The sequence below is a fragment of the Coloeus monedula genome (assembly GCF_965178545.1).
Source record: "Coloeus monedula genome assembly, chromosome: 2".
NCBI classification, from domain to species: Eukaryota; Metazoa; Chordata; class Aves; order Passeriformes; family Corvidae; genus Coloeus; species Coloeus monedula.
Window position 1 is genome coordinate 93,652,033 of NC_138782.1, and position 23,939 is coordinate 93,675,971.

The window sequence follows — 23,939 nt, forward strand, 5'->3', positions numbered from 1 at the left end:
TGTATTATCATGATTTTGGAAAAAAAAAACAAACCCAGCAGGTTTCTATGACACTGCTGACTTTACTAAAGTTAGTAGCATTGATTGTTAAAGTTGATGTCAGGAGCTCAGTGAACATTTTTCTGTGAGAATGAATTTAGTTACTTGCTTTCTGATAGCTATAAATGTAGTGCCATTTTGACATGACAGAGCCCCATCTTTACAACATAACAATATAATGAAGAGTTTTAAAATGCTCTCATTCCATCAACAGCCAGAAACTTGAGTATTGAAATGTCTTTGAGAAGAGGCTTGGAAATGTGGATGGTGATTGCAGATTAAGTTGGTTCAATGAGTACACCATCAATCTAGTAGACTGTAAAGGTAGCTTAAAGCTATTTTAACTGTCTCAGTCATTTCTGTGCCAAAGACAATGGCAGCAAATTTAAGACACAGCCTGCATAGACATAGATTCTTGTAGTATGGGGAAAAAAAATATTGTATGTTAGCATTTTCACTAGTAATAACAAGCTTCAAGTACTTTCAATTTCTTACACAGTTTTATTTTCTGAAATGCTCATGTTGATTTCAGTGGTGACTAAGAGCAGTCATTATCTTTGATGACCACTGGTCATCTCTTTGGAATGAAGACCCATCTACTTCAATTATTCAACAACTCAGACAGAGTGAACAGCACAGTGTATTAATTTAGGTGAAGCATCTGCAACCTGTGCTAACACAGTCCATGTTAGAACAGTTATCCTCACTGCACAGTGTCGTGTCTGAGTAGGTGCAAAGATAGGGATTTACTTGCCAACTGAGAAGTGGAGGAGGAAAACAGCCAGGTTTCCGAGGCACTGAGCTGATGGTCTGTTATTTAGACCATCCTTCATTTTCCTTGCAGAAAAAAAGGTAGCAAAGATGTGAAAATGTGAGAATATCTTCCAGCACACTTGCCATCTTTTCCTTTCATTTCGCAGTTCAGCCGGGGTTTGAGATGCTCTTTGTGGTTTGTGTGATGCGCGAATATTTAGCTGCTGCTCCAGATGAAATTTCACTTCCTGGCTGCACCGTGCCAGAGTATCTCAGAGTTTATCATTGTATTTAAGCTTTGATATCATAATGACTGTTTTTGAAATGCATGCTTGACATTGTCTACTGTTTCCATTGAGCACAGAGAAATAAAAATATGAAGTAGTCTTAATAGAATGGCCTTTGAGCATTATAAATTCTGCTAACCCTGAAAAGCACACAAGACAAAATTTATGTCATGAGTACATTCAAACTTGAATATTTTGTGTGTAGCTCAAATGTTTGAATATCTTATACAACACCCTGTACTTGTTTACAGTAGTTTCTGTATGATGCTAGCTAATTGATATTACCAGCAGGACATAAACAATTATTTATGGTTTCTGTCTGTTGATTTCAATAAAAACAGGAGTTGCTCATGCTGAGGTTTTGCTGTTTGGCTGTCAAAACATAACACAATATTATAAAAAGTTAAAATTAATAATGCATCTTTTAAAACCAACCATTTACAGTAGTCAAATTTTAGCTTCCAGATAAATCCATGAGTGCAGTATTCAAGTAATAAATTTTCTTGTAAATCTCTAGAACTCCGTAACTTTTTATTTTTAAATAACTGACACCATCCTAGGGAATTACTGAGACCAAAGGAAAAAAAATTTCTCATGACTTGCATTCTTTTCCCCCCACTTTTCAACAAGTACATTAAAATTTTCAGAAGAAAAAACGTTTATGGATGCCTTCTCCTTCATAGTATGAATTCAGAAACATCCCCATCTGGTAAAAAAATATGTAGGAATTCTCATTGCATTTCTGGCAAAACTATCCAGAGGACACTGCATTCTGCTGTAAATATAATTGTACAAGGAAAATGTCCACAAAATATAGAGAATATACAGGGGGAAAAATAAAATAAAAAGGTAATATTTAATGAGACAATATTTGAAAAAAAGTGATAAATTAAAGCAGCAGTTCTGCTTTTCTTCCTCTCTTGGTTGATGATTGTCAAGGTCAGCTACAAAGAATATTTCTGGAGAAAAACTAATTTGTTCTCTGCAATTCATAGGTGAAAAGTAGTATTTTGTAGGATAAATGATTAGAAGATCAGGGTACTTGAGAAATATAAGGCACAACCCAAATTGTCAGTGTATATCCATAAAATAATAATTGTCAGTTCTTTCTTCATTGTGTAAAACTTCTGATATTTCTCTCCCAATTCTACTGTTTGGTGGTTTTTTCTACAATTCTTACATAAGTGTGCTGCCTTGCTTACTAGGTTGTTTATTTGTATATGGCTGCTCTTTATTCACTGATGTCCAAAGGGCTGAATCTCTTTGGGACAGCAGCTGCCTTTCACATTGAAACTTTTCTGATCTTTTTGTCTCTAATATTATAATAGCAGTGGCTCACAAACAACATCCTGTAGCCTGCAAAGAGTATAATTGCACACAGAGCTATTTATAGCTAAAGCAGACATTTTGTTTATTTGTGTGTTTATATTTATTAATATGTCCTTTTTTATCCTTCAGATTGCCTTCAGATCGGCCAGGCCAACCCTTCTACCCTTTGTCTTTCCCTTATCATGAGAAAAACATCTGTTGAACATGATACACCTTTCATTCTTTCCATTTGCTATTTTCCACAGCTATTTCCATGTTTGTGCAATTTTCATCATTGCCTAGATCTAGAGGGAGAATAAGCCTCCTTTTGCAGTCCAGATACTGCAAATTGATGTCACCAGCCTGTTACATCTCTGCTAGATTCTGCATCATTACCAGTCATTCTTCCACAGTGAATCAGGTGTTGTGAAGTAATCCATCATTCAAGTGACTAGCAGGAATATGTTGAACTTCCAACTAGACTGGGATGGGACATACAATTTTATGCTGGACTCCTCTTTATATTTGTCATATATTTACTAGAATTGAAAAAACCAGCAAATTAGAATATTGAGAAAATGTTGCTGAAAAAAGGCTTCCACTTTGCTGTTACCACTTTATGCAACTAAGAGTAGCCCAGGCAGTTAAGTGTGCAGGATGAAACCCTGTCAGTGGGAGTTTTGTCACTGACTCCAGCTGCAACTGGAATGTGTTTGCAGTTGTGTCTCAAATGTCAGTGCAGGAAATGAACTTGGAATGTGCTATTTATCTTAGAGGGGTTAAAACATCAACCTCTTGCCACAGACACATCAAAAATATGCAGTATCATAGACACCTCTCTTGTATGTCAATTAATTGATGTAAAACATGAGGTATCTGATATATTTATTAATCTATTTATCTAAAAAAATCCCCCAAACCCCACATATTTTCATTTTGGACTTCTGTCACTGAGTAGCAGTGTAAAAATTTAATTCAATTAAGTATCACTTATTTTAAACAAAGCTTTCAAAATCCAAAATTCTTTATATGCATTTTTTAGTAGTAAAAATAGGATTTATTCTTTTTATTTCTCATTGAAATAATAGAAATTCTTTCCTTTTCTGTTCTGTTCACAACTAATGTCAAGAGTTTCATGTGATGAGGTTTCCTACATTATGTCAAAAGCTTGGGAGAAGAAGCTTGGATCAGTCTTTGATTCATAAATTAATTCAAAGCAGCCGGTATACTGTGTGAAATTATTCTTGCAAGGAACAGATTAATCTTGATTTCATGACCCAACTGAGAGTACAATATGACTACTATCTATACACCTACTTGAATTGCAGTACATTCCTACTGATTTGTAGCAGTAAAAACCACAGTAACATATCAGTGTTCACACTTTTGTATCAAATGATTACTTTTAAGAATAATATTTTTTAAAAACTAGAAGGCATTCAGTTGAATGCATGAGAATATAATGTTGTGTAAATGTAAGTTTAATGTAAAAATTAAGTGATCAGGACTTGGGTGCATCCTATATGTTTTCTAGGTAGTAAAGTTATGAAAATATCCCTTCAGGTTCCCAGTTTTACTGATTGCAAGAAAACTTCACTTGCATTTCTTTAGCATAGATTAAGCATATTTGAAAGATTACTCTTTCAAGCATACAAATACCAGCAAGGTGATGTATTCAGTGTAAGACCATTTATGCAGGGATTTTAAGGTACATAAGGAACACAAGTAAAGCAGCTGAAATGGATTCATTTTGTGCACAGTTACCCTATAAAGATGAGGAGTCAGGATTAAAGAAAGCAAAAGACCAAGTGAATAAACTAATTAGGAAATAAGCACTGGCCAGAATAACTGTACACAAGATAGGTTTTCTATCATTCAGTATTTTACCTTGGCAGATATTAGGAGCTATTTTAGTGTCTTCCATTGGTAAGCATGAAATAATATTAGTAGGTATTATAGAAAATAGAAGTTAAAATGTTATATTTAACAATATACACTGACAGTTTAACTGACAGCATAGTCAACAAGTTTCTGATTTGAAATTATTTTTCCCATCAGTATGTTCACTGCATCATGAATACCACTCTTTCATATACAGAATGGTATCTAAACACTATAAATTTAGATGGATCCCAGCCAAGCAAATATTTAATAATTATGCATTCATTTATATCTTCTACAATGTTGGAATCTTTAAATTAGAAAGAGTTTGTTTTATCTTCCGTAGTATCTGCCACTCATAATTCAGTCAATAAAGCTGAATCCCCTGTAGGACGTAGCCACCACTTACACACCTGGGGTTAAATCCAACAAAATATTTAAATGTCCTTAATGCCTGAATTTTTCATGAAATTTGCTCAGATATTTAAAACTCCATTCCATGTATGCCAAGGACGTACATTTTTCTCACTATCTGCCTTCTAAGGCCAACTGAGATTCATAAACTCTCGGTCTTGGTGCTTCTAAAGATTTTGGTGAAGTTTTGTTCAATGATGCCTCAGGTACAATAATCCAGCTACTAAATTGGTTACTCATAATAGGAAAATTATTAATTTAGTTCTAGAGCTGTTTGATCATGAGTCTACAATTCCTGTTTTCTTTATTTTTTCCCATGGATAGTTTATATATATAGTGTGTTCCAATAACCACACTATTTGCTGATTGTTAAGTCTATGAAATGCAATTCTGTCAGAACTCCATGGAATCAGTAATGCAAATCATAGGGTTTGAGGGCAATCAGCAGCCTGTATTTCTTGCCTAATCTCTTAAACTCCCAGTCTGGAGCTTTTCTGAGGTGAAAGTGTAAAATCAAAATTTTAAGATTAAGTTTGAGGACAATTTTGTTGCCATAGAGCTGCTTAATGGTTTCTCACACTTCCTGGGAAAATAACTACATTTCCCAGCTCAAAATTTCAAATTCTATTTGTGAGTGTGGATGCTTGTCTGCTAGACATTTTAGTGTGAAAGATTACATTGCTTTACAGCATTTTTCTGACTGTCTCTGACCTCATGCATGGACTATGGAAAACAGGAACATGTAATAGGAGTGTTCGTATCTTATGTGAACCACAGAAAAAACAGATGTTTTCAAATAGGGTCAACAGAGTAAATTTCTTCTTCAGTGGCTAGTGTGAGAACAGAAATGAGAACACCAGTTTATAGTGTAATGGACATACTGCCTGGGAAATCACTGGTCTCTGTTTTCAATTCTGAGTCGGTATTTTACTGAAGAACTTAGGAAAAGATGTGACCTAGAGTCTTATCTTCCAGGCGTGACTTGTGTGAACAGACTTTAGCCATTCTTCCCTTCACTTTCTCTCCATCTTGAATTCCATGCTACACATCAGCCAAATTTCAGCAGTAGTGAACAATTTCTCTGCAACAAAATAGCATTTTTGAAAGACTATTTTAAGAATAGATTCTTTCAAGGTACATAGCTAAGAAGTAGCAGACAGAGGTTGAATGTTTTCATAAGGTTGAGTCTCCTTTAGATGTGTGTTTGCCTCTAAATTATTAAACTTTTAAAAATTGGGATGTTGCCATGGTGTTCAGAGTCTGATCCTGTGACTTGTGTTAAGTAGTGTCTGAGAAAACCTACTAAGCAAAGCAGAGCTCTTTTCTGAATTGTAAGTGGCTTTAGGTGCTGAGCTGTGCAGAAGCAGAACTCACAGTTGTCATTCAATTCAAACTTTATATTCAAAACCTGAAATGCATATTAAATCAAAGCAGCAAGCATTCTGTATTTATGGGGGAAAAAAGCCCTTTCACTTAAATGCCATTTAAATTCCTTTTCTTGGATTTTACTCAGAAAGATTAACCTTGGGTATTATTAGGTTTGACGGGGATCTTTAAACTGTAAAGTAGTGAAGGTAAGTCATATCACACAAATCTGAAGACCTTAAAATAAATTATCTGTTAGCAGCTATACGAACCAGAAATCACATTTTCCATCTATTGATTTTTCAATTTAATTACCAAAAAAAAAAAAAGTATACTAAGAAAAATAGGCTAGGGAAAAAATCAAATAGAAAACCTTAAAATTATTAAGGAATGGATTCAAATAAGAGATAGGAAGAAAAAGACCACAAATGTGGCCTAATGGAGAGTTTCTGAATTAACATACACATCTTGCCATGAAAAAGTCAAATTATGGGAGCAATAGGACTTCCACTCATTCCACTTGAGTTGTTGAGACCTAAGCAACTTTTAACAGGAGTCCACCTTAGAATGTTCTTTAAGGCTTCCAAGAAATCATCCTTATATTTACAGTTTGGGATATTAAAAAACTGAAAAACAGAGATTCTTTTCAATAGCAAAGGTAGGACTTCTGAAGAGATAGCTAAAGCTTTTTTGCAGTTATTGATTTATTTGCAACAAAACTAGAAATGTGTTACAAATACTCACTTTCACCACTGCCCTTTAAAACATCTTACCATGATTTTCAGTTGTGAATTTGAGATGCAATGGATATATTTAAACATTTGCACTTATTTTAGTTCTAGAAGATGTCACAGAAACTCACTCTTGCACTACACAACTGAAATAGTCATTTATTAGAAAATACCCATTAAGTTGCAAGTACTGCTGAAGTTTGATGTATAATATGTCAATTGCTTTATTTTACAGAATGATACAATCTCTTGGAATCTAATAAACATATACTTGAATTTTACAGAGAAATTTCATTTTAAATTTCCAGAGGGCTACTCATTTCCAGTATTTTGGAATATTTGGATACTGTGAATTGAACAAATGTACTTACCACAGAAAGTGACCTTTATAAATAGCTTCTAAATCATTACAAATATCATAACTAAATTTCAAAATCAGGAGATCCAATTTTTCCACATAATAAAGATTTTGATAGCTGTATCTGAATGCTTTGAAGCTTTTAAAGAAGTTAAAAGTTGGGAGATAAAATTTCTCTTTACTTTAAAGCCATTTTCTTTCTATGTGACTGCACCATCTAATCTTCCTGCAACAAATCCGTCTTATTAATGGCTATAGTACCTCATGAATTTGTCATTAGGCGTCAATTCAACAGGAACCAAATTTTAGCTCAACCACTACGGGTTTGTCATGATGCTTCAACTCCTTTTATTCCCTTGCTTTCCAGCATAGAAAACCCTAATTTTTCTAACATCCTTCTGTCAACTTGATGTTTTCAGGAAATGTCTTGCTGCATACTTACAGGTCTGTAGGATTTTCTGCGTTAGGGGAGATTACAATGTAAGTTTATATTCGTTTGCTTAGGCTCACAGAGTTGTCTTGACCTCTCAAACTAAATGGGAAGTAAATGGCAAAGTAGAGCCATTACTAACAATCTCTAAGTAATTTGTTTCCCCCACTCCCCATTTCATTCCATTATCTCTTGCACAGTGAAACACTATGTTATCATAAGCTAAAATTGTAATTCTGTAAATAATAAATGTATAGAAGGGTATTACCTCTGAAAATCTCTTGAGTGGAAATATGTAATGCACAAATACAAGCACGTGAATCTCACACAAAAAAAAATTGGTCATACTAATCCCTTTTGATCTTAAAATTTATTAATCAAACTTTAATTTTCAAGTGGCCTACAGAGAGACATGCATTATGGATCTTCCCCTTTTCTGCTGAGACAGTGCTGCTCAGTATTTTCCCTTATAGAACTTTTCTTTCAGATGGGTAATCAGTGGATCAAGAGTTTGATATTTAAACGTGCTATCACATGAGGCAAAAAATTCTAATTATGACTTTTGAAAAGAATTTATGCAGATTTTTTTAAAAAATTAGGACCTTTGCTAAAATATACTAGTAACGTAGTAATAATAATTATGTTCTTAATGATAAGACCTCCCATGTGTTTTTGTGTTGCAACACTCAAGCTTTGCGTATCTGTTGGTAAGAGATCTCATCAGGAATCAAAATACATATTCATTGTGTAAGTGCACCATTAACAAGAAGCTCATTATCTTTCCTTGATTAAATGTCATTTAGGCCTCTAAGATCTCCTTGCTTGTGGAAAAACATGTAACAAGATGTAATTCATCTGAATTATCTTACGGATGCACCTTTGAGTGAGATCCTTTAGATACTGTGGATCCAGTCACCTACTGAATGTCCATGTAACAGTCCACATTGTAGAGATCATCTCCATATTCCTTGTTGAAACAGGAAGACTTTACGTGGCAGAATATTGCTGAAGTCAGTTTCTTGCCATTTGGCCCAGAGAGCACTGATAAACTGACTTTAAGAGACATGCATGTGATGAGTGTAGTCCTGCAGTTTTCTGAAAGAGCTCATGAAATCTTCCATGACTCATAGAAAGCACACAGTATTCCCATGTTCCCTTCTCATCAGTTTCTAACCTTCAGCTTTTTCTTGGTTAGAAATAGCAATGTTACCTGCTGAAAAGGCAGACAAACTAGGCAGTATTAGATCTACCCCGATGACAAGAAAGCATGCTGTTTCATGAATGTCATGAATACACAGCTTATGCCTGCACTTTTTCATGCATCAGTCAAAACATACGATTGCTTAACACAGGACAAAACGCCGAGATATCTCTGTCTTCAGCAGTGATTCTGATTGATTTTGTATCCACACCCTGCAGTCCATGTAACATAACACGTCTGCTTACTTTTAAGATATTCTAAGATAATATACCTCAAAACAGTAATTTCTTAGTTTCAAACAGAGTGACTTCTGATACACAGAGAACTCTACTTTGAAGTTATTCTCAATGATCTGCAATTGTTATTTTCTCTAATTCTCCCATTCCATAACCAAGATTTCATATGGATACAAAACTTGTGTGGCATATTGATGGTATATATATTTTTAGAGGAGCATGATTCCAACAGGACATGCATGGGAGATTTTTCTAAAACAGTATTTGTACTTACCTTGTGCAGTTTTTCTAAGTAGGTTTTCACCATCTGTTCAGTCTTTCAGTTCTCCTGCACAACTGTGGATCATAGCAGTTTGAATAAAATAACACCATATTTCTCAGCTGTACAGTACAACATTTTTTAGCCATAGATTTAAGAGAGGACTACAGCACACATTTTTGATACCTTGTGGTTATGATTCCGTATTTACTATCTCCTCAAACTCTCTCATTTAATCATAGACTTGTTGAATATCCCAAATTGGAAATGACCCACAAGCATCGTCAAGTCCAAGTCCTACAGAGGACACCACAAGAATCACACCAAGTTCCTGAAAGTATTATCCAAATGTTTCTTGCATTCTGTCAGGCTTGGTGCTGTGACCACTTCCCTGGAGAGCCTGTTCTAGTGCCCAGCAACCCTCTGAATGAAAAACCTTTTCCTAATACCCAAACTAAACCTCCCCTGACAAACGTTCAGGCCATTCCCTCAGGTCCTGTCACTGGTCACCTCAGAGAAGAGATCAGTGTCTCCTCTTCCCCTCGTGAGGAAGCTGTAACTGCAATGAGGTCTCCCCTCAGTCTCCTCCAGGCTGCACAGACCAAGTGACCTCAGCCACTCCTCACACGGCTTCACCTCCAGACCTTTCACCACCCTCACTGGCCCTCCTTTGGATGCTATCTAGGCTTTATATCTTTCTTATACTTTGGCAAAGCCTGATTGAATTAAGCTTCTGATCTGAACAAAGAATCTGTATTTTAAGCAGACATGGGTGTTTGGAGACATGTAGTAAACATGCATGGAGACAACATGCATAGACCAGCTTATCATGGTACAGGAGCAATTCAGAGATAGCACCCTTGCCATAATCTATGATATCCACGTAACATTTTCACATATACTGATGTATTGGGTTTGCATGGCCAAGCTTTGGTAGTGAGGGGGCTACAGGGGTGGCTTCTGCAAGAAGCTGCCAGAAGCTTCCTCCATGTCCTGCAGAGACAATCCCTGGCAGCTCCCAAAATGTACAGGCTACTGGCCAAGGCTGGCCAATTAGAAATGATGGTAATGTCTCTGTGCTAACATATTTAAGAAGGAAAAACAAAGGTATTGTGCAGTTGTAATTGTGGTCAGAGAAGAGTGGAGTGAGAACACGTGAGAAGAACAACAATGCAGACACCAAGGTATGGAGAGAAGGAGTGGGGAAGATCCAGGCACTGGAGCTCAGATTCCCCTGGAGCCCTTGGTGAAGACCCTGGTGAAGCAGCTGTGCCCCTGCAGCGCATGGAGATCCACAGGGATGGGGAGATCCACAGGGATGGAGAGATCCAACTGCAGCCCATGGAGGAGACCCATGCTGGAGCAGGTGGATGTCTGAGAGGAGGCTGTGACCCCGTGGGAGACCAACAGGGTCTTGGCAGGGACCTGCAGACCTGTGGAGAGAGGGGCCCACACTGAAGTAGCCTGTCCTTGAAGGACTGCACCCCATGAAAGAGTGACCCACATTGCAGCAGTCTGGGGAGGACTGTTGCCTGCAAGATGGACTCACACTGGAGAAGTTCATGGAGAACTGTCTCCTGTGGGAAGGCCTCACAGTGGAGCAGGGGAAGGATTCCTCTCCCCAATCAACAGCAGGAACGATGTGTGATGAACTGACCATAATCCCCCATTCCCTGTTTCCCTGCAATGTTGGGGGGAGGAGATAGAGCTGGGAAGGAGGGAGGGGTGGGGAGGGTGTTTTTAAGGTTTTATTTTACTTCTCTTTATCCCGCTCTGATTTTGTTAGCAATTAAATCAATTTCTCTAATTCAAATCTGTTTTGCCCATGATGGTATTTGGTGAGTGATCTCTCTATCTCTTTATCTCCACTTGTGAGCTCTTTGTTATATTTTCTATCTGCTGTCCAGCTGCAGAAGGGAGGGATGGAGTGGCTTTGCTGGATGCCTGGCATCCAGCCAGCATCAACCCACTACACCTGGTAGTTCTGCATTATTACCATTTCTTTAGCTCTGCTCTGTGATACACATTTCAACAAGGACCACGGTTTGTAAAAATGAGTTGTTCCAAAGGACATACATGAAGTGTGATTGGCAAATACTGTCACAAGCATTTCTGGTATTTTTAACTGCCTCTTCTGAGTCAGAAAAAATAGCCACAAAATTATTCTGAATTAATGGATTTTTTTCCTTTTAAATCTAAGAAGTGACTTGTATATGACTACAAAGACTGCCTACATGGTTGGAATGACATTTTAGAAGAACATCTTCATTTCAACTACCATCTTTGAAAAGCTATTAATTTGGAAAGATTATCACTCAATTAAACTATGCAAATAAATTAGTATGACTCAAATTTAACAAATTTAGATTATGTTGTGGTTAATTGATGAACTGACAGTTCTTCTGGAATCAGTCCATTATCAATAAACTTGTAATGATGTGTACATGAAAGAGAGTAAACTTCTAAAATCTTCCTGTGGGCTCACATAGATTTGTTATTTTTCCAATTAAACCAAAAGATTCTTTCTGAGATTTATTTCAACCAAAGTTATTACCTTATTTTTATCTAGTGTTGTACTTTACATATTTGCTATTCAACTATGAGCAGCTAACAAAACACAAAATAAGGAATGATTATTAAAGTTTTTTCTCAAAATTCCACTTGCTTTATAAAAAAAGCCTTATCTAAGTATCTGTTATCCAGCTAAGCTAAACCTGATGATTTACATCTAATTCATGCAGGAAAATGTCCAGCTTTATAAATATTTATATCAAAGTAATAATTGAAAGAAATGCAGTAGGTATATTTCTTCTTCTTAATGGGCAAAGTTTCTCTTTTGTAATGGATCATAACATCTCAGTAGACAACAAAACAGACACAGCGTCTTTCTTCAGAATCTATGAAACATAACTGCCTCTGATTCTATGCACTGTGCATATCAAATTTCCAATTTTCATATTTTTTTAAAAGCTATGATTTTCAGTATCTCTGATTAGTATTGCAGAGATAGATGCTTTGTATCTGCTGATGTTTTGATTGTAAATTATTCTAAATATCTAAGCAAAGTAAATTAATTTAAGTCTTACAGGCACAGGCCACGTGATCTGTTGTAGGCTACAATGAAGTATTTGGATATTGTCACTCTTCTAATGGTTAAAACTTCTCTTCTTCAGCACAAATGGATGTATCATTAATATTCGTGATTTACTGTTGTCTATTTTGTAGGCTAAAGCTATATTTTACTTTTAATGACTCATTTTTTGCATTTATGTTTAACCACATATGTTATTTATTAAGAGTGATGAGCTTAGTAAGCTCTTTCAGCTGTCATGTGAAATTGAACAAGCTAGGCTTTTTTTTGGTAGTTTTTCTCCAGGTGGATTTTATATTCCTATCACTATTCCAGTATCCTTCCATCTTTTAGTTTAACTTTCCTAAACTATGTAGGAAGAATAAAATTACAAGGTAGCAGGACATCTGCTGAAACAGATTTAAGGTTTTTGTTTATTTGGTGTGCAACCTCTTGGTATTTAAAGAAATCAGGTTATGAAAGTAAAAGAGTAGTGTTTCCATACTCTTCTACACTGTAGTTCGATGTGACTGATTCCAATTGAACTTTCATCACATTTTATGGAGCTGCTGCTTTTTAGATTAGCTGTCTTTTCTAAAGTGATCTTTAGTATGCTCCAGAAGAAAAAAAAATCTGAGAAGTAATTTATATATTTTTTCTGAATATTTCTTTACTACCAGATCTCAGCAAAGTAACATATAGAATTCTGAGATTGTTTAGCTTGGTATGAGAGAAGATTAATGCTACCTAGCTTATGCTGGTAGATGTTGGTTTAACCTTGTTTCAAAGATCTTAGATGAGCCCTTGCCAAAGCCTCCCCAGACATTCCCTTTTACCATTTTCACTGCTGCATTACAGAAAGTTTGTTTACCTGTTCTTGTGGTGGGCTAGCCTTGCATAACAGTAAAATGCCTACCCACTTGCTCACTGACTCAGCAGGGAGAAGGGAGAAAATTGGATGAGAAAGGTCATGGGTTGAGGTAAGACAGGGAAATCTCTTACCAATTACTCTTGGAGGCAACATAGACTTGAGCAAAAGCAATTTATTTCATTGCCAGTTAAAATAGATTCAAGTAATGAGAAAAAAAATTAAAATTATAACAATCCTCACCCTTTTCCAAGTCTCTATTTCACTCCTTCATTTCAGAGTCCTATACAAACCCCTAACCATGGAGCAGCACAAGGGATGGGCATTATGGTGAGTACATTGTGGTTTCCTTTTCACCACTTCCTCCTTCCACTTTTTTCCTGCTCAGTCGTGGGATTTCCACAAGCCCCTTCAGAGATACCCATCTGCTCTAGTGCATGCTCTCTCCCAGGCTGCAGGGGAATATGTGCTCTTGGGATGGTGCCTGGAGCACCATCTTCTCTGACTTTGTTATTCCCCCACCTCTCAGTTGTTTTAATGTCTTAAATATATTTCCCCAAGATGCCACCACCTTATCCATGGGCTCAGCCATGCCCTGTGGCAGCTGGAACCAACCATGCCTGCCCATACCTGCCCTCTCCTCACAGACCCCCACTGCAGCCCCCTCCTAGGAAAACCTGGACATCTACAATTTATACAGTTTCTTTTCTCAATTTGAAATTGAAATTTTTGTAATGAAAACTGTAAGTCTATTAGTTCTGTTATTGCTCTCCACAAACAAGGTTGAGAAGTTACTCTCTCCCCCAGTCTTGTTTCTTAGATCTTAAGAATTCCACACCCATTGTTTTTCCCAGAAATCATGTTTTATAAATCACAGTGCTCTCTAGATTCTTCAATTAATCTTTGTCTTTCTTAAAGTGTAGCACCCCAACACAAGGCCTAAACTGAGCAAGCCAGCTTTTTATGGACTATAGCAAAGGCATTTTTGGCAGCAAACCCACTTTCCACCTTCCTACTTACTTCCTGATTCCCCTTCTGGGAAAGCAAGAAATCAGCTTCAGCATGGGGTATGATACATCTTACAATACTGCCCTGAAGAAAAGAAAATTGTTTCCTCAGCTTTTATCTGTACAACTGATTATTCCTAAATAGTTAAGATGCTTGGCTGACTCTCACACTTGAGGCTCCAAAAAGGGCAGAAAGCTTTGGAACTGACAGGTGTCTATACTCTCAGAACTTCAGAATATCACCACAGGTCAGCACATTAAGAGCCTGAATACTACTTGATTTTGTTATTGAAAGATTAAAACAAAAAATGTGCACTGTTTAAAATCTAAAATACTTGGACATGTTTATATTTTGAATATGTGCTATGAAACAATTCAATCCTAGTATTCATGGTCAAGAAAGGTTGTCAGAAGACAAGGACATTTGTAGAAGTAAATGGGTCAACAATTTAAGATAATAATAAAATAAATACCTTCAATGTTTTGAATGAAATAATAGTGATAGAAAAACCAACAGTTGAAATAGTTTGTCAAAAACAGGTATAACATTACCAAACTCAATAAAGAAATGTACTTGATTAAACCCACAGAGGAAAACATTGTGATATGTATCCTGTTACTCACTGAAGACATGTCTTTTGTTGCCTAGGCAGACTGTCACCATGTTCTCATCCATCTTGGTTATTCAAAGGATACAACAGAACTATTGATTTGTGTTCATTCTTGTATTCCTGTGCATAATAATTGCTAAGGAAGGTAAAATTATTTGTCAAGCAGCTGCAATGTATTTTACTGTGTCTGACATTAACCGTGCATCTAAATAAGAAAATACCAAGTACGGTATTCTGATTCCTTAATGTGATTATTCCATTTTGTACACATTTGTGTTTAGTGTTCACAGCGCTTCATTTGAAAGCAATGTGTATGGTGAAACTTCAAACACTATTATATATGTCTTTCCTAATTTAGCTCAACTGATTAATTGAGATTTTTTATACTATAGCTTAACTGATAAAAACAATTTGTCTCTAAAGCACAGGTTTAAGCAACTTGGAAAGCAAAAGAATCTGGCTGTATGTTTAACTATTTATTTTAACTTCATAAAGTAAAATATATCTATTTGGTAGTTAAAAAGATCTGCGTTGCTTACTGTCATGATCAGTGCAAGTGCATATTCAAACCAAGGTAAATGGACAATTTACAAATTCTAATATTAAACAGTTCACAGGATGAGCTACTATTAAGTCTTTAAAGTTCAGACTCAGCGATCTGGTATGTGCAGCAGGTGCATATTTTTGCAAATGAAAAAAGGCAATTCAATTAATGCAGATTAACAATACCCTTCCATTCTTGTCTTACAGCAAGGAAGAGTCGTGTTCCTGGACAATTTTAGGAGCATTTTAACAACTATGCAGCAGTTTTAAAGACAGAGCCTACATCTTGTCCTCAAATAGGTAGAGAAAGCATTACACACAATGCTATTTGAACATAACAAAATCTTTTAAAGTTGCTCAATTTTAATTTCATTAGCACTTGAAAATGGTAAATGTCTGGTGGTTTGCATCTGTATGAAGGGAATAAGAGATGGTAGTTTAGAGTAAAGGAGATAAATAGACTGTGTGGCTCCATCACTTCTAGTAAAATAAGCAGCCAAGGCCATTCTTTGGACCAGAAGGCTCCAAAGAATCACCATGTGCACTTGGACACTGACCCCATGCTAACTAGCAACAAGGATGGCCCCAGTCCCTGCACCCAGCTGAACTCTATCCTGCTGGATGAGGCTGCTGCTCTGCCCCAAACCCTTCCCACAGTCTAACAGGATGAACAGTTACCCAGCAGTGCAGGGTGCTAGTAACCTATAGATATTCAAATGTAATGTTTAATTTTTCATAAAATAGTTATGAAGCTAACAAGCTTTTTAAGCAGATGGAGGTGATATTCAGCATAGGTAAGCAGTGACTCAGGACATTTATGCTGATCAGTCTCTGCCAAGTCAAACAAATGAGAGTGTTTTCACTGCTTTTTCAGATCAATATGTATTTCATTTCTGGAAATTGCAGGCCTACATCTCAGCAGTTATTGGTGAGCAATGTGCAATCCCAGAAAGGAAGACATAAGAATTTTCAAGATTAAATCCTGTATCTGTGAATTGCTGCTTCTTCTGTAGCAGTACTCTGTGTCCCTAAGGGCACCACCAGCTCTGACCATCATGGACAGCACTCCTGCCCCCAGGCCTCCCCTCATCCTGCCTACATCAAAGGTCCCCACACCAGCCCCTCGGGTCCAGCAGCCCCTGCCACAGTGATGCCAGCAGGGCCAGTCTCCAAGTCCCCACAGCCTGGCTCTGCCTGGTCATGGATCCTGCTGGATCAATCCCAGGCATGAGTCCTGCTGCTCCAGGCACACCCATGGGTCCATGTCCTGGCCTGTCCCTGTTCTTGCCTATGCCCATCCCCAGGAAGGCGCCTGGGGCTGGTGCTGCCCAGGTGCCCTCAGCTGCCCTGCTTCTGGCTGGGATGGTGGGAACATTGTTTTTTTTCTTTGTCAACTCTTCATGGGGAGCCCTGACCATCATGGACAGTACTCCTGCCCCCAGGTCTCCCCTCATCCTGCCCACACCAAAGGATCTGCTGTAAAATATCCCCAGAGTCTTTCCTCCAGACTAAATAGTCCCAGCTCTCTCAAACTCTCTTCATAGGAGAGGTGCTCCAGCTCTGTGATCAACTTAGTGGCCTCCTTTGGACTCAGTCCAACAGGTCCATGTCTGTCTTGTGCTCAGACCCCAGGGCTGATGCAGAACTCCAGGTGGGGTCTCACCAGAGCAGAGCAGAGGGGCAGAATCCCCTCCCTCAACCTTCTGGTCACACTTCTTGTAGTGCAGTCCAGGACACAGCTGACTTTCTGCTCTGCAAGAGCACGTTGCCAAGTCATGTTGAGCTTTTTTCCCACAAACACCACCAAGTCCTTTTTGGCAGAGATGCTCTCAATCCATTCTCCTTCCAGCCTCTGCTTGTGTTTGGGATTGCCCTGAACCACCTGCCCGACCAGCATTATGATTGTATCACACAGCTTGTCAGCAAAATTGTTGAGGGTAGATATGGACATATCTATATATCTATATATCTATCTATATCTATATCTATAGATATAGATATAGATATAGATATCCCCTGAAGCATAATTATTTACTTCTAATTCTGGTGGACTTTTAAAGAAAAAGATCTTTGTTAAACAAAAATTAAGTGAAGACTAATAAGAATCCAATACATTCAATATAAGCTACAACTGTATAAGTAGGGATAGTATTGTGTTAGAACTTGTGCTTCAAGCTGAGGTTATAATGAGATATTTCTAAAGGTAAAAGTGCATAACACATATTACCATAGAACTGTCTGGTCTGTTCTTCCCACCTTACAGTCCTCCAGGGTTTTCAGTATCCTCACCATGCATTGATCATTACAGCCAGTAAAAGTTGTGTTGGTTTACGATTTGTAAGGAGTTCTCAGCAATTTGGCTTCTAGGTGAAAGTGCTTGAATTTTTTGGCTGAGGTTTTCATTAAAACAGCAACTCATCATAACAGAAAACCAAGAAGCAAAAGGTTCATTACTAAATGCATGGAATCAATCATTGATGGGTAGCATGTTGCAGTACTATTTTCACACTTAACAATGAAAGTCAAGCTAAAACATATTTTTATTAATATCTGGCAATACATAGCATTCAGACCTATATGAGGCTCTTTTTATATACACACAAGTGTAAGTGCAGTTGCAGTTCTGCATGTCAAATACATATAAATGTCAGCAAAGACATCTTTGCATGTGTTATCAGCAAAACTTTTTAAGTCCTCAAGTATACACTCTTAAATAAAAAGCCACACATGCTTTTAAAACCTTAGTGTTTTCTATCCTAAATATTAATAAAAATATTCACTTACAGGGTGCAATGCAGTTAGAGATGGGTTTCTCTTTCTCAGGTACAGTTTTCAGTGGTTCAGCATCACCATATAGGCTTTTTGGATAGTATCAGAAATATTTCCAAGGCATGCTAGTAAGTCTAAATGTTTAACCGTTAATATCCCTTAGTTGTTCCTGTCTCAGTACACACAGACTTGAGACAAGAAACTGAATTACTCCAACTACTTGGCATTCCAAATTTCACATTTGAAATTACAATGTGACAGAGCATGCACTGTCTTGACGCTGAAGGGGATTTGGTCTTTTCATCCCAGTCTTCCCTGCTGCTTAAAATGAGTTCAAACTGCTTTCCCCCTAGGGCAGTTTTAACATGATCATTTTCAGACACTCTGTTCTTCCTGTCATGCCCACAGCCTAGTCAGCCCTTTCATGCTAACAAAGCCCTGTGCATTCATTTGCATGTAGAAGAGTATCAAATTACTCTACAATTCAAATATTTCAGAGTAGGAGATAAGAGACATAGGACATATTAAATACAGAAGGCAATTGTAACACATATAGTATGTGTGTTCATCACTTTTTTTTGTTATTCCAATGAAAAAGGAAAATTCCTTCTCTTTTGCTATCCTCTAATTTAATCAATCATACCACATTTTTTCTATTTTTTAAATTTAAAAATTAAATTTAAATCTCTTCCCGAAGAAGTGGCTTTAATCAAACTGTGCAGCTCAGCATAATACCATCTTCTCAACAGAGCTTTAGATGAACCCTTTTTGCAAGGTTTCAGGTTTGCCTATCAGTTGGTATCAACTGACCAGCTTGAGTTAGGAGGATTGGTACTGGCTGTTCTCTGGTTTTTTGCATGCGTTACATGATAAATAATATAACCTAGAGACAAAAAGCATAATGTTGATACCAGCCCACTAAAAGTAAAAATTAAATTTAGTAATTCACACTATTAATATAATTGTGGATTCCCTATCATTAGATATCCTAAATCAAAACCGTCCGATTTACTGAAATTCATGCTGTAGCCATCCTAAATTATTGGACTCTGTAAAAGAGAAGATGACTATAAATATTAAAATTTTTCACTTTGGAAAACATAATATCCCTTTTAATGTTCCAACCATTTTTCAACAGTCTATGAAAACTGGTTCATAAAAACTGCTTGTTGTATGTTTGCAACTCTTTTGGAAAAGGAAATTATTGATATTTGCAGCAACCATTTTGTATAGTTTTTTCTTACAAAAAAGAGGGACGATAAATAGTGGAAATAACTTGGATCTCTGTAATGGATCCATTCCAAAATACAAATCAGTGAAATCCTACAGTACCAACTCTACTAATTTGTCAAGTTGCTCCATACATTGTCTTCAGTTTGGAAAAGGTCAGCATGAAGTAGACCTCTGTATCTTGCAAGTAAAAATTAGGAGTGGGACAAGGTAAAATGCAGAAATTGTTTTGTGTCACGACATATTTGGAACAACTGCAATAAATGTAAACCATGTGAATATTTGTAAGCTCACACATTGACCTCAGTGGGACTGGATCAACAGCAGTAAAGCAGAGGCCACTGTCCATTCTCCACTGAGGCAGATATTTAATTTCCTGTTAAGCCTGCTACTGCTAACCACTCCCCTGTGTTTGCCCTTATTGTAGCTACCTCTGTGAAACTGTATGGAGAAAATTAATGACCTTACAAAAAAAATTAAGAAACATCTCTGTGTCCTTTCAGGAGCAAATGTGTTTTATCCATAGATATTTTTACAAATTTTTGAATTAATAAATGGCTATATTCAATCTCAGCAGCCCATGCCAATACAGAGAAGTAAAAACTAGTAAACATGACAGATTTTGTCTTGTGCAACTGTACTAATCCCCCTCTCTTTCATATGCAGCATCAGTTCAGATTTGACACTTGCCACTGACCTTGATCACTATGACTGAAGGTGTAGGATTAGTTATGCTAACAAGCAGTGGGGAAAGATTGGCATCTGATGTAAGTCAGCCACTAGAAAAGGGTTTTGGAAAAGTAAGTATCTCCTTTGTAAATCATGGCACAAGCACTGTATTTTCTTTGAGAAATAATGCAAAATCGTAAGTACAACTTGAATTTCATGTTTGGAAAATTAAGTGGAATATAAAATGTTTTATGAAATGCTGTGAAAGATCCATGTTCATTCATGTCAGTTGTCCAATGGCATGTAATGCTCTCCTGTCTATTACATTTTTTTTGTCGAAGTCAGCTTCATGTCCCTACTAATCTTCAGGACTGAAGAGGCTGCAAGCAGGACCTTCTAGATATTCCTCCCAGATCTCTCTAATCGCCCATATCTCTTTATCTGATAACCATCTGTCCTGGTTGCAGAGAGGGGGCAGAGCTTAGTGCTGTTTTGGCATGGCCAGGTCGCTCTTCTATACCACTGACATCATTGCTGGGGATGTGGTTTCAGGGGGAAGGAAAAGGAACGTACCCCCAAAAGTGCAGCATTTTGTCTCAGTCTCTCCATCAGGGAGGTTACCAGGATCAGTTCTGTGGACTGAATCCTCTGTCGCTGTTTATCCCCTTCCCACTCCTGCAAGATGTGGCTTGGAGATGTGGTTCTGAAAAGGTGGTGAACACAGCTCCAAGACATGGTGCTGAGGAGTGGTTCTGGTGTGGGAAGCAGCTGCAGAGAACAGAGTGGCAGAGGGGAAGCCAAGTCTGACCTGAGCTGAAAGGAGCTGAGCAGAGACAGGTGGAGTGGGGTGGAAGCTGTCTGAAGCAGCAGCGCAGCACAGAATTGAACCAGCAGTGTGTAGTGGTCAGGAAAAAAATGTGTGGTGAAGTGCAGACGGTCTGACTTTTTGGGGATTTTTCCGTCATTCCTTTTTGTTGTCTCAGGCTCGAGGACAGAAGAGCTTGCTGTGGGGAGTGCCTGACGTCTTTGTCTGGGAAAACCAGATGGAGAATGTGGAACCATGTGGGAATGGCTGCCATCTTGTCTTTGGTCCAGGGGCCATGTAGAACTAAGTTGAGGTGGTGAACACCTTACTTTGTGTGTGTAAAGCATCTTCTCTTTTCTATATACTTTTGTTTTAAATATTGCTGATGTTACTGTGCATTTCTTATTCCATTGCTGTTTTCCTTCAGTAAATTGTTAACTCATAGTCTCTGCCTTTGTCCCTCTCTTGCTGGAAGGGGCGTGGAGAAGGGGAGTGACTTATTTGGAGTTTAATTTCTGGATAATGTTAAACCACCACACTATCTTTGCCCTGGTTGAGGTTACACCCCCAGTACTTCTCATTGCAGTGGATGTTATTGTGGCTGCAGGAGGAGCAGGGTTCAATGCTTAGATTGTCTGTGGCTTTGGTGTGCTGCCAGTCAAAAAGCAATAATGGAAGCCCCAACAGGAAAACAGCAATTCTCCATAGTTTATTGCCCAGTCAAATCTGAAGATAATTTCCTGGCATCAGCCATTGGTATTTTCCTGGCACCCGAACTTTTCCCTGTCAGACTTTCTACAAATAATGTAGATAAACAAGCTACCCCCAGAAAAGGGTCCAATAATGTTTCATGATGGAAAGTGTTTCTAAGTTATCCAAAACAGAAGATCACTATGCATCTGCTAAAATGAGATCTAAGTATTCATTCTGTAATACTAGGCTGTCTTGGAACTGGAAAGCTAAACAATTTTAATTTCTTTATATTCCTTTTAGGATAGCACTGTTATTTGCACCAAGATTTTGTGATATTATATATGCAAGGTATCATAAAATTACATGTAAGAGCAATGAGAAATCTTTATGTTATTTCTCAAAACGTTTGAAAATAAATTACCTTAAATATGCAGGAATGCACTGACATTTTATAAAGAAATTTTGGGTGCATTATCTACTATGTCTACTAGATTTTTAAAATGGTAATATACATTTTATTTTGTTATTTGTTTTAGCTGTTAGAAGCCCACTATCTGGTAGCTGCAAATGCTACATGCTACCTGTAAATTTTGATAATATCTGGACAAAAGTTGCACATCCTAAATCCTCCAGTTAATAAAGAAACATGTCACAGAACCACCAGTCAGAAGCCTGACCATGCATTTTTCTGCTACATATAGATTATTCTTCTTATTAGTATTACAAACTGGAAAAACTGGGCACTTGGCATTCCAGAAAGAAAAGCTGTTGTTGAAAACTAAGGATTACCAAAAAGAAGGGGTCCAGAAAAAAAAAAAAAAAAAGTGAGAAAATGCAAGCAGCAGCTCAACACAAACTGGCAAAACTTTCTGTCTAACTATCCCACACCAGCAATGATCTGCTGGCTGGGATGGAAAGTGGACACCTAGTGAGCAAAGCAAATTAGTGAGTAGATGCTTGAGATAGCTGAGTAGGGTAAAAGCTCTAATTTTTTTTCTTCTCAAGTGAACCATAGTACCCAGAACCAGTCTGAATTCTTGTTTACTCTAGTTGTGTAACAATGTTTTCAAGGATTAGAATATAACTTTAGAACAATATTATGAAATACCAAGAAAAAGAAAGAAAGCTAAAAAAATTTTTAAAGTGCCTACTTTTACAATAAAAGGCTTGATAGGGGCTTTGAGATCCCTGAAACACACTATTTTTCTGGGCAAAACTCCAGGTATAAAAGACTTAAAGTGGATATAGGATCAATATCACTGGAATGTCTTAAGTGATCTCTCTCTCAAACTCTAAAGGAATAGTTAAAGAGAATGATGAAAGAGCTGTGAATTTTAAGAACAGGACCACAGAATAATCCTCACCCAAGCTACTAGATCTACTAGCATTCCGGGTTTTTTTAGTTTCATAGGTTGAATCCTCTGATTTTGATATTTGTGGAGGAAGGGGTGCAAAGTTCCCAGGTAAAGATATATTCAGGACAGATATGGTTTTAAAATGGCTTTAGGTTGATTCACCAATGGTCAACCTCAGTTCTTTCTGAAGTTACCTGAATTGTAGCTTACAGTGGCCTGAAAAATTCTTCCTGTGAATGTGAATCACAGGTGATCTGACATGGTTTTACTGAGGTTGGACAGGGAGGCTGGAATCCATCTAGCTTATGGTAGTATATGCAAACTTGTTGCCCAAAACTGTAACAAGAAACTGAAGCTCACTTTGCAGTCAAAGCAGATAAGATAAATGAGATTAAGCCTCTTCTAAAGATGTTAACTCTCCACTAAGGAATGTAGCACTAACTATTTAGGTCAGGTTGCTGGCTTTGAGAGATGTAGTTTATGTCTAAATGAATACCAGAATGTTAAAACATAATCTACTTTTACAAAAGCTATTTTCTATATTATCTAATTTGTATTTTGACAGCAGAGTCTTTAGGTCTCATCAGTATATCTAGATTTTTTTGTGCAATCCATGAGTAAGGACTTCATTAGTGGAAACAAGTAATCTAATATGATGTTTGGAAAGCTAAACAATGTTTTCTGTAGGTTATACTTTAAATCCTGTCCCCTTCTGAACTGGGTTTATAGGCCTGAAATAAACAGAAGTGCTCATTTCACAGATATTTTCCTGGTGCTTGGCACCTGACCTTGATCACAGTCATCAAACCATTTTTGAAAGACAATTGGAAGACATGATGCCCTTTTTTCAGCAGTTGAGTGTCTAACACACTAAATCAGTATGTCTTTAGTTGAAGAACATACATGTTGGCCTTGCGTAGTCATTAGACTGTAAACTCTTATAAGAAAAGCTTTGTTAAAAATTCCTGAAGAATCCAGTATCATCAGTATTTCCTGGGCCAAAAGAAAATCAGACTCTACTCTTGACAGTTTAGGGCATTCACTTGAAAGAAGAGAC